At 49.2% G+C, this 16,149-nt stretch overlaps 38 non-coding genes across 38 annotated transcripts; all 38 read left to right on the plus strand.

Annotated features, from left to right (window-relative positions):
• The first annotated feature begins 77 nt into the window (after positions 1-77).
• LOC141064742 (U5 spliceosomal RNA) lies at positions 78-194 on the plus strand. The gene has a single exon (XR_012225925.1). It is a non-coding gene; the product is annotated as a U5 spliceosomal RNA (small nuclear RNA).
• Positions 195-508: 314 nt separating this feature from the next.
• Positions 509-624, plus strand: LOC141064180 (U5 spliceosomal RNA). The gene has a single exon (XR_012225416.1). It is a non-coding gene; the product is annotated as a U5 spliceosomal RNA (small nuclear RNA).
• Positions 625-937: 313 nt separating this feature from the next.
• On the plus strand, positions 938-1,053 carry LOC141065222 (U5 spliceosomal RNA). The gene has a single exon (XR_012226358.1). It is a non-coding gene; the product is annotated as a U5 spliceosomal RNA (small nuclear RNA).
• A 317-nt stretch (positions 1,054-1,370) lies between these two features.
• On the plus strand, positions 1,371-1,485 carry LOC141064800 (U5 spliceosomal RNA). The gene has a single exon (XR_012225977.1). It is a non-coding gene; the product is annotated as a U5 spliceosomal RNA (small nuclear RNA).
• Positions 1,486-1,799: 314 nt separating this feature from the next.
• On the plus strand, positions 1,800-1,915 carry LOC141065096 (U5 spliceosomal RNA). The gene has a single exon (XR_012226241.1). It is a non-coding gene; the product is annotated as a U5 spliceosomal RNA (small nuclear RNA).
• A 314-nt stretch (positions 1,916-2,229) lies between these two features.
• Positions 2,230-2,345, plus strand: LOC141063920 (U5 spliceosomal RNA). The gene has a single exon (XR_012225183.1). It is a non-coding gene; the product is annotated as a U5 spliceosomal RNA (small nuclear RNA).
• Positions 2,346-2,658: 313 nt separating this feature from the next.
• LOC141064631 (U5 spliceosomal RNA) lies at positions 2,659-2,774 on the plus strand. The gene has a single exon (XR_012225824.1). It is a non-coding gene; the product is annotated as a U5 spliceosomal RNA (small nuclear RNA).
• A 314-nt stretch (positions 2,775-3,088) lies between these two features.
• On the plus strand, positions 3,089-3,204 carry LOC141065098 (U5 spliceosomal RNA). Its single transcript, XR_012226243.1, has one exon. It is a non-coding gene; the product is annotated as a U5 spliceosomal RNA (small nuclear RNA).
• A 313-nt stretch (positions 3,205-3,517) lies between these two features.
• LOC141063945 (U5 spliceosomal RNA) lies at positions 3,518-3,633 on the plus strand. The gene has a single exon (XR_012225205.1). It is a non-coding gene; the product is annotated as a U5 spliceosomal RNA (small nuclear RNA).
• Positions 3,634-3,947: 314 nt separating this feature from the next.
• On the plus strand, positions 3,948-4,063 carry LOC141064093 (U5 spliceosomal RNA). Its single transcript, XR_012225337.1, has one exon. It is a non-coding gene; the product is annotated as a U5 spliceosomal RNA (small nuclear RNA).
• Positions 4,064-4,377: 314 nt separating this feature from the next.
• LOC141064715 (U5 spliceosomal RNA) lies at positions 4,378-4,493 on the plus strand. The gene has a single exon (XR_012225900.1). It is a non-coding gene; the product is annotated as a U5 spliceosomal RNA (small nuclear RNA).
• Positions 4,494-4,796: 303 nt separating this feature from the next.
• LOC141064031 (U5 spliceosomal RNA) lies at positions 4,797-4,912 on the plus strand. The gene has a single exon (XR_012225283.1). It is a non-coding gene; the product is annotated as a U5 spliceosomal RNA (small nuclear RNA).
• Positions 4,913-5,226: 314 nt separating this feature from the next.
• LOC141064201 (U5 spliceosomal RNA) lies at positions 5,227-5,342 on the plus strand. The gene has a single exon (XR_012225435.1). It is a non-coding gene; the product is annotated as a U5 spliceosomal RNA (small nuclear RNA).
• Positions 5,343-5,655: 313 nt separating this feature from the next.
• On the plus strand, positions 5,656-5,771 carry LOC141064430 (U5 spliceosomal RNA). The gene has a single exon (XR_012225642.1). It is a non-coding gene; the product is annotated as a U5 spliceosomal RNA (small nuclear RNA).
• Positions 5,772-6,085: 314 nt separating this feature from the next.
• LOC141064366 (U5 spliceosomal RNA) lies at positions 6,086-6,201 on the plus strand. The gene has a single exon (XR_012225584.1). It is a non-coding gene; the product is annotated as a U5 spliceosomal RNA (small nuclear RNA).
• A 313-nt stretch (positions 6,202-6,514) lies between these two features.
• LOC141063839 (U5 spliceosomal RNA) lies at positions 6,515-6,630 on the plus strand. Its single transcript, XR_012225110.1, has one exon. It is a non-coding gene; the product is annotated as a U5 spliceosomal RNA (small nuclear RNA).
• Positions 6,631-6,933: 303 nt separating this feature from the next.
• LOC141064885 (U5 spliceosomal RNA) lies at positions 6,934-7,049 on the plus strand. Its single transcript, XR_012226051.1, has one exon. It is a non-coding gene; the product is annotated as a U5 spliceosomal RNA (small nuclear RNA).
• Positions 7,050-7,362: 313 nt separating this feature from the next.
• Positions 7,363-7,478, plus strand: LOC141065172 (U5 spliceosomal RNA). Its single transcript, XR_012226313.1, has one exon. It is a non-coding gene; the product is annotated as a U5 spliceosomal RNA (small nuclear RNA).
• A 307-nt stretch (positions 7,479-7,785) lies between these two features.
• On the plus strand, positions 7,786-7,901 carry LOC141064315 (U5 spliceosomal RNA). The gene has a single exon (XR_012225538.1). It is a non-coding gene; the product is annotated as a U5 spliceosomal RNA (small nuclear RNA).
• Positions 7,902-8,215: 314 nt separating this feature from the next.
• Positions 8,216-8,331, plus strand: LOC141063643 (U5 spliceosomal RNA). Its single transcript, XR_012224934.1, has one exon. It is a non-coding gene; the product is annotated as a U5 spliceosomal RNA (small nuclear RNA).
• Positions 8,332-8,645: 314 nt separating this feature from the next.
• LOC141065173 (U5 spliceosomal RNA) lies at positions 8,646-8,761 on the plus strand. The gene has a single exon (XR_012226314.1). It is a non-coding gene; the product is annotated as a U5 spliceosomal RNA (small nuclear RNA).
• A 307-nt stretch (positions 8,762-9,068) lies between these two features.
• LOC141065039 (U5 spliceosomal RNA) lies at positions 9,069-9,184 on the plus strand. Its single transcript, XR_012226190.1, has one exon. It is a non-coding gene; the product is annotated as a U5 spliceosomal RNA (small nuclear RNA).
• Positions 9,185-9,502: 318 nt separating this feature from the next.
• On the plus strand, positions 9,503-9,618 carry LOC141063712 (U5 spliceosomal RNA). The gene has a single exon (XR_012224996.1). It is a non-coding gene; the product is annotated as a U5 spliceosomal RNA (small nuclear RNA).
• Positions 9,619-9,931: 313 nt separating this feature from the next.
• On the plus strand, positions 9,932-10,047 carry LOC141064562 (U5 spliceosomal RNA). Its single transcript, XR_012225762.1, has one exon. It is a non-coding gene; the product is annotated as a U5 spliceosomal RNA (small nuclear RNA).
• A 307-nt stretch (positions 10,048-10,354) lies between these two features.
• LOC141064649 (U5 spliceosomal RNA) lies at positions 10,355-10,469 on the plus strand. Its single transcript, XR_012225840.1, has one exon. It is a non-coding gene; the product is annotated as a U5 spliceosomal RNA (small nuclear RNA).
• Positions 10,470-10,784: 315 nt separating this feature from the next.
• On the plus strand, positions 10,785-10,900 carry LOC141065225 (U5 spliceosomal RNA). Its single transcript, XR_012226360.1, has one exon. It is a non-coding gene; the product is annotated as a U5 spliceosomal RNA (small nuclear RNA).
• Positions 10,901-11,214: 314 nt separating this feature from the next.
• LOC141064889 (U5 spliceosomal RNA) lies at positions 11,215-11,330 on the plus strand. The gene has a single exon (XR_012226055.1). It is a non-coding gene; the product is annotated as a U5 spliceosomal RNA (small nuclear RNA).
• Positions 11,331-11,644: 314 nt separating this feature from the next.
• Positions 11,645-11,760, plus strand: LOC141065157 (U5 spliceosomal RNA). Its single transcript, XR_012226299.1, has one exon. It is a non-coding gene; the product is annotated as a U5 spliceosomal RNA (small nuclear RNA).
• Positions 11,761-12,067: 307 nt separating this feature from the next.
• LOC141064384 (U5 spliceosomal RNA) lies at positions 12,068-12,182 on the plus strand. Its single transcript, XR_012225600.1, has one exon. It is a non-coding gene; the product is annotated as a U5 spliceosomal RNA (small nuclear RNA).
• A 315-nt stretch (positions 12,183-12,497) lies between these two features.
• LOC141064267 (U5 spliceosomal RNA) lies at positions 12,498-12,613 on the plus strand. The gene has a single exon (XR_012225495.1). It is a non-coding gene; the product is annotated as a U5 spliceosomal RNA (small nuclear RNA).
• A 314-nt stretch (positions 12,614-12,927) lies between these two features.
• Positions 12,928-13,043, plus strand: LOC141065022 (U5 spliceosomal RNA). The gene has a single exon (XR_012226175.1). It is a non-coding gene; the product is annotated as a U5 spliceosomal RNA (small nuclear RNA).
• Positions 13,044-13,357: 314 nt separating this feature from the next.
• On the plus strand, positions 13,358-13,473 carry LOC141064899 (U5 spliceosomal RNA). Its single transcript, XR_012226064.1, has one exon. It is a non-coding gene; the product is annotated as a U5 spliceosomal RNA (small nuclear RNA).
• Positions 13,474-13,787: 314 nt separating this feature from the next.
• LOC141064018 (U5 spliceosomal RNA) lies at positions 13,788-13,903 on the plus strand. The gene has a single exon (XR_012225271.1). It is a non-coding gene; the product is annotated as a U5 spliceosomal RNA (small nuclear RNA).
• A 314-nt stretch (positions 13,904-14,217) lies between these two features.
• On the plus strand, positions 14,218-14,333 carry LOC141064341 (U5 spliceosomal RNA). The gene has a single exon (XR_012225561.1). It is a non-coding gene; the product is annotated as a U5 spliceosomal RNA (small nuclear RNA).
• Positions 14,334-14,647: 314 nt separating this feature from the next.
• Positions 14,648-14,763, plus strand: LOC141064280 (U5 spliceosomal RNA). Its single transcript, XR_012225507.1, has one exon. It is a non-coding gene; the product is annotated as a U5 spliceosomal RNA (small nuclear RNA).
• A 314-nt stretch (positions 14,764-15,077) lies between these two features.
• Positions 15,078-15,193, plus strand: LOC141064605 (U5 spliceosomal RNA). The gene has a single exon (XR_012225800.1). It is a non-coding gene; the product is annotated as a U5 spliceosomal RNA (small nuclear RNA).
• Positions 15,194-15,507: 314 nt separating this feature from the next.
• On the plus strand, positions 15,508-15,623 carry LOC141064220 (U5 spliceosomal RNA). Its single transcript, XR_012225452.1, has one exon. It is a non-coding gene; the product is annotated as a U5 spliceosomal RNA (small nuclear RNA).
• A 314-nt stretch (positions 15,624-15,937) lies between these two features.
• Positions 15,938-16,053, plus strand: LOC141064911 (U5 spliceosomal RNA). Its single transcript, XR_012226075.1, has one exon. It is a non-coding gene; the product is annotated as a U5 spliceosomal RNA (small nuclear RNA).
• The last annotated feature ends 96 nt before the right edge of the window (positions 16,054-16,149 follow it).

A 16,149-nucleotide genomic window follows, 5' to 3' on the forward strand; every position in this document is an offset into this window, starting at 1 on the left:
CCACTTCTAGGTGGTCTCCCTGGGCCAAATGAGGGCTGTGCCCATGGTGGTAGGTCAGGAGGAAGCCCTTGCCCAGTATATTCTGGCTTCTTTTCAGAACGTAAAAATCTTTCATCTTTTACTAAAGATTTCTGTGGAGAGAAGCAAAACTGAGTTTTTTTGGCAATTTTTGCACGCTCCAGCTTGCAGGGGCTACTTTAAATGGGTTCAACAACAGAATGAAGGAATGAGTGGGTGCGGTTTTGGTGGGAAACTGTACTCTGGGGCTGATGGGAGATGCCGCTCATTTGAATATTGTAGCAGTGGATGGCCTTCTTCCAGGAAGCGGGACATGTGACTTTCTGGCAGCAGGATGGAGCTGAACACGGAGCAGCCTGCGGAAAATGGGCTGTGTGTTGCCGTTTTTGTTTTTCCATAGCCAAACCACGCACCCACTTCTAGGTGGTCTCCCTGGGCCAAATGAGGGCTGTGCCCATGGTGGTAGGTCAGGAGGAAGCCCTTGCCCAGTATACTCTGACTTCTTTTCAGAACGTAAAAATTTTTTGCCTTTTACTAAAGATTTCCGTGGAGAGAAACAAAACTGAGTTTTGTGGCAATTTTTGCACGCTCCAGTTTGCTGGGGCTTCCTTAAATGGGTTCAACAACAGAATGAAGGAATGAGTGGGTGGGTTTTGGTGGGAGACTGTACTATGGGGCTGCTGGGAAATGTCTCTCATTTGAATATTGTAGCAGTGGATGGCCTTCTTCCAGGCAGCGGGACATTTGACTCTCTGGCAGCAGGATGGAGCTGAACACAGAGCAGCCTGCGGAAAATGGGCTGTGTGTTGCCGTTTTTGTTTTTCCATAGCCAAACCACGCACCCACTTCTAGGTGGTCTCCCTGGGCCAAATGAGGGCTGTGCCCATGGTGGTAGGTCAGGAGGAAGCCCTTGCCCAGTATACTCTGGCTTCTCTTCAGAACGTAAAAATTTTTCGCCTTTTACTAAAGATTTCCGTGGAGAGAAACAAAACTGAGTTTTGTGGCAATTTTTGCACGCTCCAGCTTGCTGGGGCTTCCTTAAATGGGTTCAACAACAGAATGAAGGAATGAATGAGTGGGTGGGTTTTGGTGGGAGACTGTACTATGGGGCTGCTGGGAAATGTCTCTCATTTGAATATTGTAGCAGTGGATGGCCTTCTTCCAGGCAGCGGGACATGTGACTCTCTGGCAGCAGGATGGAGCTGAACACAGAGCAGCCTGCGGAAAATGGGCTGTGTGTTGCCGTTTTTGTTTTTCCATAGCCAAACCATGCACCCACTTCTAGGTGGTCTCCCTGGGCCAAATGAGGGCTGCGTCCATGGTGGTAGGTCAGGAGGAAGCCCTTGCCCAGTATACGCTGGCTTCTCTTCTGAGCTTAAAATCTTTCGCCTTTTACTAAAGCTTTCCGTGGAGAGAAGCAAAACTGAGTTTCGTGGCAATTTTTGCACTCTCCAGCTTGCTGGGGTTTCCTTAAATGGGTTCAACAATAGAATGAAGAAATGAGTGGGTGGGGTTTTGGTGGGAGACTGTACTCTGGGGCTGCTGGGAAATGTCTCTCATTTGAAAATTGTAGCAGTGGATGGCGTTCTTCCAGGCAGCGGGACATGTGACTCTCTGGCAGCACGATGGAGCTGAACACGGAGCAGCCTGCGGAAAATGGGCTGTGTGTTGCCGTTTTTGTTTTTCCATAGCCAAACCACGCACCCACTTCTAGGTGGTCTCCCTGGGCCAAATGAGGGCTGTGCCCATGGTGGTAGGTCAGGAGGAAGCCCTTTCCCAGTATACTCTGGCTTCTCTTCAGAACGTAAAAATCTTTCGCCTTTTACTAAAGATTTCCGTGGAGAGAAGCAAAACTGAGTTTTGTGGCAATTTTTGCACGCTCCCGCTTGCTGGGGTTTCCTTAAATGGGTTCAACAACAGAATGAAGGAATCAGTGGGTGGGGTTTTGGTGGGAGACTGTACTCTGGGGCTGCTGGGAAATGTCTCTCATTTGAATATTGTAGCAGTGGATGGCGTTCTTCCAGGCAGCGGGACAGGTGACTCTCTGGCAGCAAGATGGAGCTGAACACGGAGCAGCCTGCGGAAAATGGGCTGTGTGTTCCTGTTTTTGTTTTTCCATAGCCAAACCACGCACCCACTTCTAGGTGGTCTCCCTGGGCCAAATGAGGGCTGTGCCCATGGTGGTAGGTCAGGAGGAAACCCTTGCCCAGTATTCTCTGGCTTCTTTTCAGAACGTAAAAATCTTTTGCCTTTTACTAAAGATTTCCGTGGAGAGAAACAAAACTGAGTTTTGTGGCAATTTTTGCACGCTCCAGCTTGCTGGGGCTTCCTTAAATGGGTTCAACAACAGAATGAAGGAATGAGTGGGTGGGTTTTGGTGGGAGACTGTACTATGGGGCTGCTGGGAAATGTCTCTCATTTGAATATTGTAGCAGTGGATGGCCTTCTTCCAGGCAGCGGGACATGTGACTCTCTGGCAACAGGATGGAGCTGAACACGGAGCAGCCTGCGGAAAATGGGCTGTGTGTTCCCGTTTTTGTTTTTCCATAGCCAAACCACGCACCCACTTCTAGGTGGTCTCCCTGGGCCAAATGAGGGCTGCGTCCATGGTGGTAGGTCTGGAGGAAGCCCTTGCCCAGTATACTCTGGCGTTTCTTCAGAACGTAAAAATCTTTTGCCTTTTACTAAAGATTTCCGTGGAGAGAAGCAAAACTAAGTTTTGTGGCAATTTTTGCACGCTCCAGCTTGCTGCGGTTTCCTTAAATGGGTTCAACAATAGAATGAAGAAATGAGTGGGTGGGGTTTTGGTGGGAGACTGTACTCTGGGGCTGCTGGGAAATGTCTCTCATTTGAAAATTGTAGCAGTGGATGGCCTTCTTCCAGGCAGCGGGACATGTGACTCTCTGGCAGCACGATGGAGCTGAACACGGAGCAGCCTGCAGAAAATGGGCTGTGTGTTGCTGTTTTTGTTTTTCCATAGCCAAACCACGCACCCACTTCTAGGTGGTCTCCCTGGGCCAAATGAGGGCTGTGCCCATGGTGGTAGGTCAGGAGGAAGCCCTTTCCCAGTATACTCTGGCTTCTCTTCAGAACGTAAAAATCTTTCGCCTTTTACTAAAGATTTCCGTGGAGAGAAGCAAAACTGAGTTTTGTGGCAATTTTTGCACGCTCCCGCTTGCTGGGGTTTCCTTAAATGGGTTCAACAACAGAATGAAGGAATGAGTGGGTGGGTTTTGGTGGGAGACTGTACTATGGGGCTGCTGGGAAATGTCTCTCATTTGAATATTGTAGCAGTGGATGGCCTTCTTCCAGGCAGCGGGACATGTGACTCTCTGGCAGCAGGATGGAGCTGAACACAGAGCAGCCTGCGGAAAATGGGCTGTGTGTTGCCGTTTTTGTTTTTCCATAGCCAAATCACGCACCCACTTCTAGGTGGTCTCCCTGGGCCAAATGAGGGCTGCGGCCATGGTGGTAGGTCAGGAGGAAGCCTTTGCGCAGTATACTCTGGCTTTTCTTCAGAACGTAAAAATCTTTCGCCTTTTACTAAAGATTTCCATGGAGAGAAGCAAAACTGATTTTTTTGACAATTTTTGCATGCTCCAGCTTGCTGGGGCTTCCTTAAATGGGTTCAACAACAGAATGAAGGAATGAGTGGGTGGGGTTTTGGTGGGAGACTGTACTCTGGGGCTGCTGGGAAATGTCTCTCATTTGAATATTGTAGCAGTGGATGGCGTTGTTCCAGGCAGCGGGACAGGTGACAATCTGGCAGCAAGATGGAGCTGAACACGGAGCAGCCTGTGGAAAATGGGCTGTGTGTTGCCATTTTTGATTTTCCATAGCCAAACCATGCACCCACTTCTAGGTGGTCTCCCTGGGCCAAATGAGGGCTGTGCCCATGGTGGTAGGTCAGGAGGAAGCCCTTACCCAGTATACTATGGCTTCTGTTCAGAACGTAAAAATCTTTCGCCTTTTACTAAAGATTTCCGTGGAGAGAAGCAAAACTGAGTTATGTGGCAATTTTTGCACGCTCCAGCTTGCTGGGGCTACCTTAAATGGGTTCAACAACAGAATGAAGGAATGAGTGGGTGGGATTTTGGTGGGAGACTGTACTTTGGGGCTGATGGGAGATGCCTCTCATTTGAATATTGTAGCAGTGGATGACATTCTTCCAGGCAGCGGGACATGTGACTTTCTGGCAGCAGGATGGAGCTGAACATGGAGCAGCCTGTGGAAAATGGGCTGTGTGTTGCCGTTTTTGTTTTTCCATAGCCAAACCAAGCACCCACTTCGAGGTGGTCTCCCTGGGCCAAATGAGGGCTGTTCCCATGGTGGTAGGTCAGGAGGAAGCCCTTGCCCAGTATACTCCGGCTTCTCTTCAGAACGTAAAAATCTTTCGCCTTTTACTAAAGATTTCCGTGGAGAGAAGCAAAACTGAGTTTTATGGCAATTTTTGCACGCTCCAGCTTGCTGGGGTTTCCTTAAATGGGTTCAACAACAGAATGAAGGAATGAGTTGGTGGGAGACTGTACTCTGGGGCTGCTGGGAAATGTCTCTCATTTGAATATTGTAGCAGTGGATGTCGTTCTTCCAGGCAGCGGGACAGGTGACTCTCTGGTAGCAAGATGGAGCTGAACACGGAGCAGCCTGCGGAAAATGGGCTGTGTGTTCCCGTTTTTGTTTTTCCATAGCCAAACCACGCACCCACTTCTAGGTTGTCTCCCTGGGCCAAATGAGGGCTGTGCCCATGGTGGTAGGTCAGGAGGAAGCCCTTGCCCAGTATACTCTGGCTTCTTTTCAGAACGTAAAAATCTTTTGCCTTTTACTAAAGATTTCTGTGGAGAGAAACAAAACTGAGTTTTGTGGCAATTTTTGCACGCTCCAGCTTGCTGGGGCTTCCTTAAATGGGTTCAACAACAGAAAGAAGGAATGAGTGGGTGGGTTTTGGTGGGAGACTGTACTATGGGGCTGCTTGGAAATGTCTCTCATTTGAATATTGTAGCAGTGGATGGCCTTCTTCCAGGCAGCGGGACATGTGACTCTCTGGCAGCAGGATGGAGCTGAACACAGAGCAGCCTGCGGAAAAAGGGCCTGTGTGTTGCCGTTTTTGTTTTTCCATAGCCAAACCACGCACCCACTTCTAGGTGGTCTCCCTGGGCCAAATGAGGGCTGTGCCCTTGGTGGTAGGTCAGGAGGAAGCCCTTTCCCAGTATACTCTGGCTTCTCTTCAGAAGTTAAAAATCTTTCGCCTTTTACTAAAGATTTCCGTGGAGAGAAACAAAACTGAGTTTTGTGGCAATTTTTGCACGCTCCAGCTTGCTGGGGCTTCCTTAAATGGGTTCAACAACAGAAGGAAGGAATGAGTGGGTGAGTTTTGGTGGGAGACTGTACTATGGGGCTGCTGGGAAATGTCTCTCATTTGAATATTGTAGCAGTGGATGGCCTTCTTCCAGGCAGAGGGAAATGTGACTCTCTGGCAGCAGGATGGAGCTGAACACAGAGCAGCCTGCGGAAAATGGGCTGTGTGTTGCCGTTTTTGTTTTTCCATAGCCAAACCATGCACCCACTTCTAGGTGGTCTCCCTGGGCCAAATGAGGGCTGCGTCCATGGTGGTAGGTCTGGAGGAAGCCCTTGCCCAGTATACTCTGGCTTTTCTTCAGAATGTAAAAATCTGTTGCCTTTTACTAAAGATTTCCGTGGAGAGAAGCAAAACTGAGTTTTGTGGCAATTTTTGCACGCTCCAGCGTGCTGGGGCTTCCTTAAATGGGTTTAACAACAGAATGAAGGAATGAGTGGGTGGGGTTTTGGTGGGAGACTGTACTCTGGGGCTGCTGGGAAATGTCTCTCATTTGAATATTGTAGCTGTGGATGGCCTTCTTCCAGGCAGCGGGACATGTGACATTCTGTCAGCACGATGGAGCTGAACACGGAGCAGCCTGCGGAAAATGGTCTGTGTGTTGCCGTTTTTGTTTTTCCATAGCAAAACCACGCACCCACTTCTAGGTGGTCTCCCTGGGCCAAATGAGGGCTGCGGCCATGTTGGTAGGTCTGGAGGAAGCCTTTGCCTAGTATACTCTGGCTTTTCTTCAGAACGTAAAAATCTTTTGCCTTTTACTAAAGATTTCTGTGGAGAGAAGCAAAACTGAGTTTTGTGGCAAATTTTGCACGCTCCAGCTTGCTGGGTCTTCCTTAAATGGGTTCAACAACAGAATGAAGGAATGAGTGGGTGGGTTTTGGTGGGAGACTGTACTATGGGGCTGCTTGGAAATGTCTCTCATTTGAATATTGTAGCAGTGGATGGCCTTCTTCCAGGCAGCGGGACATGTGATTCTCTGGCAGCAGGATGGAGCTGAACACAGAGCAGCCTGCGGAAAATGGGCTGTGTGTTGCCGTTTTTGTTTTTCCATAGCCAAACCACGCACCCACTTCTAGGTGGTCTCCCTGGGCCAAATGAGGGCTGTTCACTTGGTGGTAGGTCAGGAGGAAGCCCTTGCCCAGTATACTCTGGCTTCTCTTCAGAAGGTAAAAATCTTTCGCCTTTTACTAAAGATTTCCGTGGAGAGAAACAAAACTGAGTTTTGTGGCAATTTTTGCACGCTCCAGCTTGCTGGGGCTTCCTTAAATGGGTTCAACAACAGAATGAAGGAATGAGTTGGTGGGAGACTGTACTATGGGGCTGCTGGGAAATGTCTCTCATTTGAATATTGTAGCAGTGGATGGCGTTCTTCCAGGCAGCTGGACAGGTGATTTTCTGGCAGCAAGATGGAGCTGAACATGGAGCAGCCTGCGGAAAATGGGCTGTGTGTTGCCGTTTTTGTTTTTCCATAGCCAAACCACGCACCCTCTTCTAGGTGGTCTCCCTGGGCCAAATAAGGGCTGTGCCCATGGTGGTAGGTCAGGAGGAAGCCCTTGCCCAGTATACTCTGGCTTCTCTTCAGAACGTAAAAATCTTTCGCCTTTTACTAAAGATTTCCGTGGAGAGAAACAAAACTGAGTTTTGTGGCAATTTTTGCACGCTCCAGCTTGTTGGGGCTTCCTTAAATGGGTTCAACAACAGAATGAAGGAATGAGTGGGTGGATTTTGGTGGGAAACTGTACTATGGGGCTGCTGGGAAATGTCTTTCATTTGAATATTGTAGCAGTGGATGGCCTTCTTCCAGGCAGCGGGACATGTGACTCTCTGGCAGCAGGATGGAGCTGAACACAGAGCAGCCTGCGGAAAATGGGCTGTGTGTTGCCGTTTTTGTTTTTCCATAGCCAAACCACGCACCCACTTCTAGGTGGTCTCCCTGGGCCAAATGAGGGCTGTGCCCATGGTGGTAGGTCAGTAGGAAGCCCTTGCCCAGTATACTCTGGCTTTTCTTCAGAACGTAAAAATCTTTCGCCTTTTACTAAAGATTTCCGTGGAGAGAAGCAAAACTGAGTTTTGTGGCAATTTTTGCACGCTCCAGCTTGCTGGCGCTATGGGTTCAACAACAGAATGAAGGAATGAGTGGGTGGGGTTTTTGTGGGAGACTGTACTCTGGGGCTGCTGGGAAATGTCTCTCATTTGAATATTGTAGCAGTGGATGGCGTTCTTCCAGGCAGCGGGACAGGTGACAATCTGGCAGCAAGATGGAGCTGAACACGGAGCAGCCTGCGGAAAATGGGCTGTGTGTTGCCGTTTTTGTTTTTCCATAGCCAAACCACGCACCCACTTCTAGGTGGTCTCCCTGGGCCAAATGAGGGCTGTGCCCATGGTGGTAGGTCAGGAGGAAGCCCTTGCCCAGTATACTCTGGCTTCTCTTCAGAATGTAAAAATCTTTCGCCTTTTATTAAAGATTTCTGTGGAGAGAAGCAAAACTGAGTTTTGTGACAATTTTTGCACGCTCCAGCTTGCTGGGACTTCCTTAAATGGCTTCAACAACAGAAAGAAGGAATGAGTGGGTGGGGTTTTGGTGGGAGACTGTACTCTGGGGCTGCTGGGAAATGTCTCTCATTTGAATATTGTAGCTCTGGATGGCCTTCTTCCAGGCAGCGGGACATGTGACTCTCTGGCAGCACGATGGAGCTGAACACGGAGCAGCCTGTGAAAAATGGGCTGTGTGTTGCCGTTTTTGTTTTTCCATAGCAAAACCACGCACCCACTTCTAGGTGGTCTCCCTGGGCCTAATGAGGGTTGCGGCCATGTTGGTAGGTCTGGAGGAAGCCTTTGCCCAGTATACTCTGGCTTTTCTTCAGAACGTAAAAATCTTTTGCCTTTTACTAAAGATTTCCGTGGACAGAAGCAAAACTGAGTTTTCTGGCAATTTTTGCACGCTCCAGCTTGCTGGGGCTTCCTTAAATGGGTTCAACAACAGAATGAAGGAATGAGTGGGTGGGGTTTTGGTGGGAGACTGTACTCTGGGGCTGCTGGGAAATGTCTCTCATTTGAATATTGTAGCAGTGGATGGCCTTCTTCCAGGCAACGGGACATGTGACTCTCTGGCAGCACGATGGAGCTGAACACGGAGCAGCCTGCGGAAAATGGGCTGTGTGTTGCCATTTTTGTTTTTCCATAGCCAAACCACGCACCCACTTCTAGGTGGTCTCCCTGGGCCAAATGAGGGCTGTGCCCATGGTGGTAGGTCAGGAGGAAGCCCTTGCCCAGTATACTCTGGCTTTTCTTCAGAACGTAAAAATCTTTCGCCTTTTACTAAAGATTTCCGTGGAGAGAAGCAAAACTGAGTTTTGTGGCAATTTTTGCACGCTCCAGCTTGCTGGCGCTATGGGTTCAACAACAGAATGAAGGAATGAGTGGGTGGGGTTTTGTTGGGAGACTGTACTCTGGGGCTTATGGGAAATGCCGCTCATTTGAATATTGTACCAGTGGATGGCATTCTTCCAGGCAGCGGGACATGTGACTCTCTGGCAGCAGAATGGAGCTGAACACGGCGCAGCCTGCGGAAAATGGGCTGTGTGTTGCCGTTTTTGTTTTTCCATAGTCAAACCATGCACCCACTTCTAGGTGGTCTCCCTGGGCCAAATGAGGGCTGTGCCCATGGTGGTAGGTCAGGAGGAAGCCCTTACCCAGTATACTCTGGTTTCTCTTCAGAACGTAAAAATCTTTCGCCTTTTACTAAAGATTTCCGTGGAGAGAAGCAAAACTGAGTTTTGTGGCAATTTTTGCACGCCCCAGCTTGCTGTGGCTTCCTTAAATGGGTTCAACAACAGAATGAAGGAATGAGTGGGTGGGTGGGGTTTTGGTGGGAGACTGTACTCTGGGGCTGCTGGGAAATGTCTCTCATTTGAAAATTGTAGCAGTGGATGGCCTTCTTCCAGGCAGCGGGACATGTGACTCTCTGGCAGCACGATGGAGCTGAACACGGAACAGCCTGCGGAAAATGGGCTGTGTTTTGCCTTTTTTGTTTTTCCATAGCCAAACCATGCACCCACTTCTAGGTGGTCTCCCTGGGCCAAATGAGGGCTGGGCCCATGGTGGTAGGTCAGGAGGAAGCTCTTGCTCTGTATACTCTGGCTTTTCTTCAGAACGTAAAAATCTTTCGTCTTTTACTAAAGATTTCCGTGGAGAGAAGCAAAACTGAGTTTTGTGGCAATTTTTGCACGCTCCAGCTTGCTGGGGCTTCCTTAAATGGGTTCAACAACAGAATGAAGTAATGAGTGGGTGTGGTTTTGGTGGGAGACTGTACTCTGGGGCTGATGGGAAATGCCTCTCATTTGAATATTGTAGCAGTGGATGGCCTGCTTCCAGGCAGCGGACATGTGACTCTCTGGCAGCACGATGGAGCTGAACACGGAGCAGCCTGCGGAAAATGGGCTGTGTGTTGCCGTTTTTGTTTTTCCATAGCCAAACCACGCACCCACTTCTAGGTGGTCTCCCTGGGCCAAATGAGGGCTGTGCCCATGGTGGTAGGTCAGTAGGAAGCCCTTACCCAGTATACTCTGGCTTTTCTTCAGAACGTAAAAATCTTTTGCCTTTTACTAAAGATTTCCGTGGAGAGAAGCAAAACTCATTTTTGTGGCAATTTTTGCACGCTCCAGCTTGCTGGCGCTATGGGTTCAACAACAGAATGAAGGAATGAGTGGGTGGGGTTTTGGTGGGAGACTGTACTCTGGGGCTTATGGGAAATGCCTCTCATTTGAATATTGTAGCAGTGGATGGCCTTCTTCCAGGCAGCTGGACATGTGACTCTCTGGCAGCAAGATGGAGCTGAACACGGAGCAGCCTGCGGAAAATGGGCTGTGTGTTGCCGTTTTTGTTTTTCCATAGTCAAACCATGCACCCACTTCTATGTGGTCTCCCTGGGCCAAATGAGGGCTGTGCCCATGGTGGTAGGTCAGGAGGAAGCCCTTGCCCAGTATACTCTGGCTTCTCTTCAGAACGTAAAAATCTTTTGCCTTTTACTAAAGATTTCCATGGAGAGAAGCAATACTGAGTTTTGTGGCAATTTCTCCGCGCTCTAGCTTGTAGTGGCTTCCTTAAATGGGTTCTACAACAGAATGAAGGAATGAGTGGGTGGGGTTTTGGTGGGAGACTGTACTCTGGGGCTGCTGGGAAATGTCTCTCATTTGAATATTGTAGCAGTGGATGGCGTTCTTCCAGGCAGCGGGACAGGTGACGATCTGGCAGCAAGATGGAGCTGAACACGGAGCAGCCTGCGGAAAATGGGCTGTGTGTTGCCGTTTTTGTTTTTCCATAGCCAAACCACGCACCCACTTCTAGGTGGTCTCCCTGGGCCAAATGAGGGCTGTGCCCATGGTGGTAGGTCAGGAGGAAGCCCTTGCCCAGTATACTCTGGCTTCTCTTCAGAACGTAAAAATCTTTCGTCTTTTACTAAAGGTTTCCGTGGAGAGAAGCAATACTGAGTTTTGTAGCAATTTTTGCACGCTCCAGCTTGCTGGGGCTTCCTTAAATGGGTTCAACAACAGAATGAAGGAATGAGTGGGTGGGGTTTTGGTGGGAGACTGTACTCTGAGGCTGCTGGGAAATGTCTCTCATTTGAATTTTGTAGCAGTGGATGGCCTTCTTCCAGGCAGCGGGACATGTGACTCTCTGGCAGCACGATGGAGCTGAACACGGAGCAGCCTGCGGAAAATGGGCTGTGTGTTGCCGTTTTTGTTTTTCCATAGCCAAACCACGCACCCACTTTTAGGTGGTCTCCCTGAGCCAAATGAGGGCTGCGGCCATGGTGGTAGATCAGGAGGAAGCCCTTGCGCAGTATACTCTGGCTTTTCTTCAGAACGTAAAAATCTTTCGCCTTTTACTAAAGATTTCCGTGGAGAGAAGCAAAACTGAGTTTTGTGGCAATTTTTGCACGCTCCAGCTTGCTGGGGCTTCCTTAAATGGGTTCAACAACAAAATGAAGGAATGAGTGGGTGGGGTTTTGGTGGGAGACTGTACTCTGGGGCTGCTGGGAAATGTATCTCATTTGAATAATGTAGCAGTGGATGGCCTTCATCCAGGCAGAGGAACATGTGACTCTCTGGCAGCAAGATGGAGCTGAACATGGAGCAGCCTGTGGAAAATGGGCTGTGTGTTGCCGTTTTTGTTTTTCCATAGCCAAACCACGCACCCACTTCTAGGTGGTCTCCCTGGGCCAAATGAGGGCTGTTCCCATGGTGGTAGGTCAGTAGGAAGCCCTTGCCCAGTATACTCTGGCTTTTCTTCAGAACGTAAAAATCTTTCGCCTTTTACTAAAGATTTCCGTGGAGAGAAGCAAAACTGAGTTTTGTGGCAATTTTTGCACGCACCAGCTTGCTGGCGCTATGGGTTCAACAACAGAATGAAGGAATGAGTGGGTGGGGTTTTGGTGGGAGACTGTACTCTGGGGCTTATGGGAAATGCCTCTCATTTGAGTATTGTAGCAGTGGATGGCCTTCTTCCAGGCAGCGGGACGTGTGACTCTCTGGCAGCAGGATGGAGCTGAACACGGAGCAGCCTGCGGAAAATGGGCTGTGTGTTGCCGTTTTTGTTTTTCCATAGTCAAACCATGCACCCACTTCTAGGTGGTCTCCCTGGGCCAAATGAGGGCTGTGCCCATGGTGGTAGGTCAGGAGGAAGCCCTTGTCCAGTATACTCTGGCTTCTCTTCAGAACGTAAAAATCTTTCGCCTTTTACTAAAGATTTCCGTGGAGAGAAGCAATACTGAGTTTTGTGGCAATTTCTCCGCGCTCTAGCTTGTAGTGGCTTCCTTAAATGGGTTCTACAACAGAATGAAGGAATGAGTGGGTGGGGTTTTGGTGGGAGACTGTACTCTGGGGCTGCTGGGAAATGTCTCTCATTTGAATATTGTAGCAGTGGATGGCGTTCTTCCAGGCAGCGGGACAGGTGACGATCTGGCAGCAAGATGGAGCTGAATACGGAGCAGCCTGCGGAAAATGGGCTGTGTGTTGCCGTTTTTGTTTTTCCATAGCCAAACCACGCACCCACTTCTAGGTGGTCTCCCTGGGCCAAATGAGGGCTGTGCCCATGGTGGTAGGTCAGGAGGAAGCTCTTGCTCTGTATACTCTGCCTTCTCTTCAGAACGTAAAAATCTTTCGCTTTTTACTAAAGGTTTCCGTGGAGAGAAGCAATACTGAGTTTTGTAGCAATTTTTGCACGCTACAGCTTGCTGGGGCTTCCTTAAATGGGTTCAACAACAGAATGAAGGAATGAGTGGGTGGGGTTTTGGTGGGAGACTATGCTCTGGGGCTGCTGGGAAATGTCTCTCATTTGAAAATTGTAGCTGTGGATGGCCTTCTTCCAGGCAGCGGGACATGTGACTCTCTGGCAGCACGATGGAGCTGAACACGGAACAGCCTGCGGAAAATGGGCTGTGTGTTGCCTTTTTTGTTTTTCCATAGCCAAACCATGCACCCACTTCTAGGTGGTCTCCCTGGGCCAAATGAGGGCTGTGCCCATGGTGGTAGGTCAGGAGGAAGCTCTTGCTCTGTATACTCTGGCTTCTCTTCAGAACGTAAAAATCTTTCGCCTTTTACTAAAGATTTCCGTGGAGAGAAGCAAAACTGAGTTTTGTGGCAATTTTTGCACGCTCCAGCTTGCTGGGGCTACCTTAAATGGGTTCAACAACAGAAACAAGGAATGAGTGGGTGGGGTTTTGGTGGGAGACTGTACTCTGGGGCTGATGGGAGATGTCTCTCATTTGAATATTGTAGCAGTGGATGGCCTTCTTCCAGCCAGCGGGACATGTGACTTTCTGGCAGCAGGATGGAGCTGAACACGGAGCAGCCTGCGGAAAATGGACTGTGTGTTGCCGTTTTTGTTTTTCCATAGCCAAACCACGTACCCACTTCTAGGTGGTCTCCCTAGGCCAAATGAGAGCTGTGCCCATGGTGGTAGGTCAGGAGGAAGCCCTTGCCCAGTATACTCTGGCTTCTCTTCAGAACGTAAAAATCTTTCGCCTTTTACTAAAGATTTCCGTGGAGAGAAGCAAAACTGAGTTTTGTGGCAATTTTTGCATGCTCCAGTTTGCTGGGGCTTCCTTAAATGGGTTCAACAACAGAATGAAGGAATGAGTGGGTGGGGTTTTGGTGGGAGACTGTACTCTGGGGCTGCTGGGAAATGTCTCTCATTTGAATATTGTAGCAGTGGATGGCGTTCTTCCAGACAGCGGGACAGGTGACAATCTGGCAGCAAGATGGAGCTGAACACGGAGCAGCCTGCGGAAAATGGGCTGTGTGTTGCCGTTTTTGTTTTTCCATAGCCAAACCACGCACCCACTTCTAGGTGGTCTCCCTGGGCCAAATGAGGGCTGTGCCCATGGTGGTAGGTCACGAGGAAGCCCTTGCCCAGTATACTCTGGCTTCTCTTCAGAACGTAAAAATCTTTCGCCTTTTACTAAAGATTTCCGTGGAGAGAAGCAAAACTGAATTTTGTGGCAATTTGTGCACGCTCCAGCTTGCTGGGGCTTCCTTAAATGGGTTCAACAACAGAATGAAGGAATGAGTGGGTGGGGTTTTGGTGGGAGACTGTACTCTGGGGCTGCTGGGAAATGTCTCTCATTTGAATATTGTAGCAGTGGATGGCCTTCTTCCAGGCAGCGGGACATGTTACTCTCTGGCAGCAAGATGGAGCTGAACATGGAGCAGCCTCCGGAAAATGGGCTGTGTGTTGCCGTTTTTGTTTTTCCATAGCCAAACCACGCACCCACTTCTAGGTGGTCTCCCTGGGCCAAATGAGGGCTGTGCCCATGGTGGTAGGTCAGGAGGAAGCCCTTGCCCAGTATACTCTGGCTGCTCTTCAGAATGTAAAAATCTTTCGCCTTTTATTAAAGATTTCCGTGGAGAGAAGCAAAACTGAGTTTTGTGGCAATTTTTGCACGCTCCAGCTTGCTGGGACTTCCTTAAATGGGTTCAACAAAAGAATGAAGGAATGAGTGGGTGGGGTTTTGGTGGGAGACTGTACTCTGGGGCTGCTGGGAAATGTCTCTCATTTGAATATTGTAGCTCTGGATGGCCTTCTTCCAGGCAGCGGGACATGTGACTCTCTGGCAGCACGATGGAGCTGAACACAGAGCAACCTGTGGAAAATGGGCTGTGTGTTGCCGTTTTTGTTTTTCCATAGCAAAACCACGCACCCACTTCTAGGTGGTCTCCCTGGGCCTAATGAGGGTTGCGGCCATGTTGGTAGGTCTGGAGGAAGCCTTTGCCCAGTATACTCTGGCTTTTCTTCAGAACGTAAAAATCTTTTGCCTTTTACTAAAGATTTCGGCGGAGAGAAGCAAAACTGAGTTTTCTGGCAATTTTTGCACGCTCCAGCTTGCTGGGGCTTCCTTAAATGGGTTCAACAACAGAATGAAGGAATGAGTGGGTGGGGTTTTGGTGGGAGACTGTACTCTGGGGCTGATGGGAGATGCCACTCATTTGAATATTGTAGCAGTGGATGGCCTTCTTCCAGGCAGCGGGACATGTGACTTTCTGGCAGCAGGATGGAGCTGAACACGGAGCAGCCTGCGGAAAATGGGCTGTGTGTTGCCGTTTTTGTTTTTCCATAGCCAAACCACGTACCCACTTCTAGGTGGTCTCCCTAGGCCAAATGAGAGCTGTGCCCATGGTGGTAGGTCAGGAGGAAGCCCTTGCCCAGTATACTCTGGCTTTTCTTCAGAACGTAAAAATCTTTCGCCTTTTACTAAAGATTTCCGTGGAGAAAAGCAAAACTGAGTTTTGTGGCAATTTTTGCACGCTCCAGCTTGCTGGGGCTTCCTTAAATGGGTTCAACAACAGAATGAAGGAATGAGTGGGTGGGGTTTTAGTGGGAGACTGTACTCTGGGGCTGTTGGGAAATGTTTCTCATTTGAATATTGTAGCAGTGGATGGCGTTCTTCGAGGCAGCGGGACAGGTGACAATCTGGCAGCAAGATGGAGCTGAACACGGAGCAGCCTGCGGAAAATGGGCTGTGTGTTGCCGTTTTTGTTTTTTCATAGCCAAGCCACGCACCCACTTCTAGGTGGTCTCCCTGGGCTAAATGAGGGCTGTGCCCATGGTGGTAGGTGAGGAGGAAGCCCTTGCCCAGTATACTCTGGCTTCTCTTCAGAACGTAAAAATCTTTCGCCTTTTACTAAAGATTTCCGTGGACAGAAGCAAAACTGAATTTTGTGGCAATTTTTGCACGCTCCAGCTTGCTGGGACTTCATTAAATAGGTTCAACAACAGAAACAAGGAATGAGTGGGTGGGGTTTTGGTGGGAGACTGTACTCTGGGGCTGATGGGAGATGTCTCTCATTTGAATATTGTAGCAGTGGATGGCCTTCTTCCAGCCAGCGGGACATGTGACTTTCTGGCAGCAGGATGGAGCTGAACACGGAGCAGCCTGCGGAAAATGGACTGTGTGTTGCCGTTTTTGTTTTTCCATAGCCAAACCACGTACCCACTTCTAGGTGATCTCCCTAGGCCAAATGAGAGCTGTGCCCATGGTGGTAGGTCAGGAGGAAGCCCTTGCCCAGTATACTCTGGCTTCTCTTCAGAACGTAAAAATCTTTCGCCTTTTACTAAAGATTTCCGTGGAGAGAAGCAAAACTGAGTTTTGTGGCAATTTTTGCATGCTCCAGTTTGCTGGGGCTTCCTTAAATGGGTTCAACAACAGAATGAAGGAATGAGTGGGTGGGGTTTTGGTGGGAGACTGTACTCTGGGGGTGCTGGGAAATGTCTCTCATTTG

Source organism: Dendrobates tinctorius, unplaced genomic scaffold (assembly GCF_039654945.1).
Source record: "Dendrobates tinctorius isolate UK_male_01 unplaced genomic scaffold, ASM3965494v1 ptg000250l, whole genome shotgun sequence".
In the NCBI taxonomy this organism is placed as follows: Eukaryota; Metazoa; Chordata; class Amphibia; order Anura; family Dendrobatidae; genus Dendrobates; species Dendrobates tinctorius.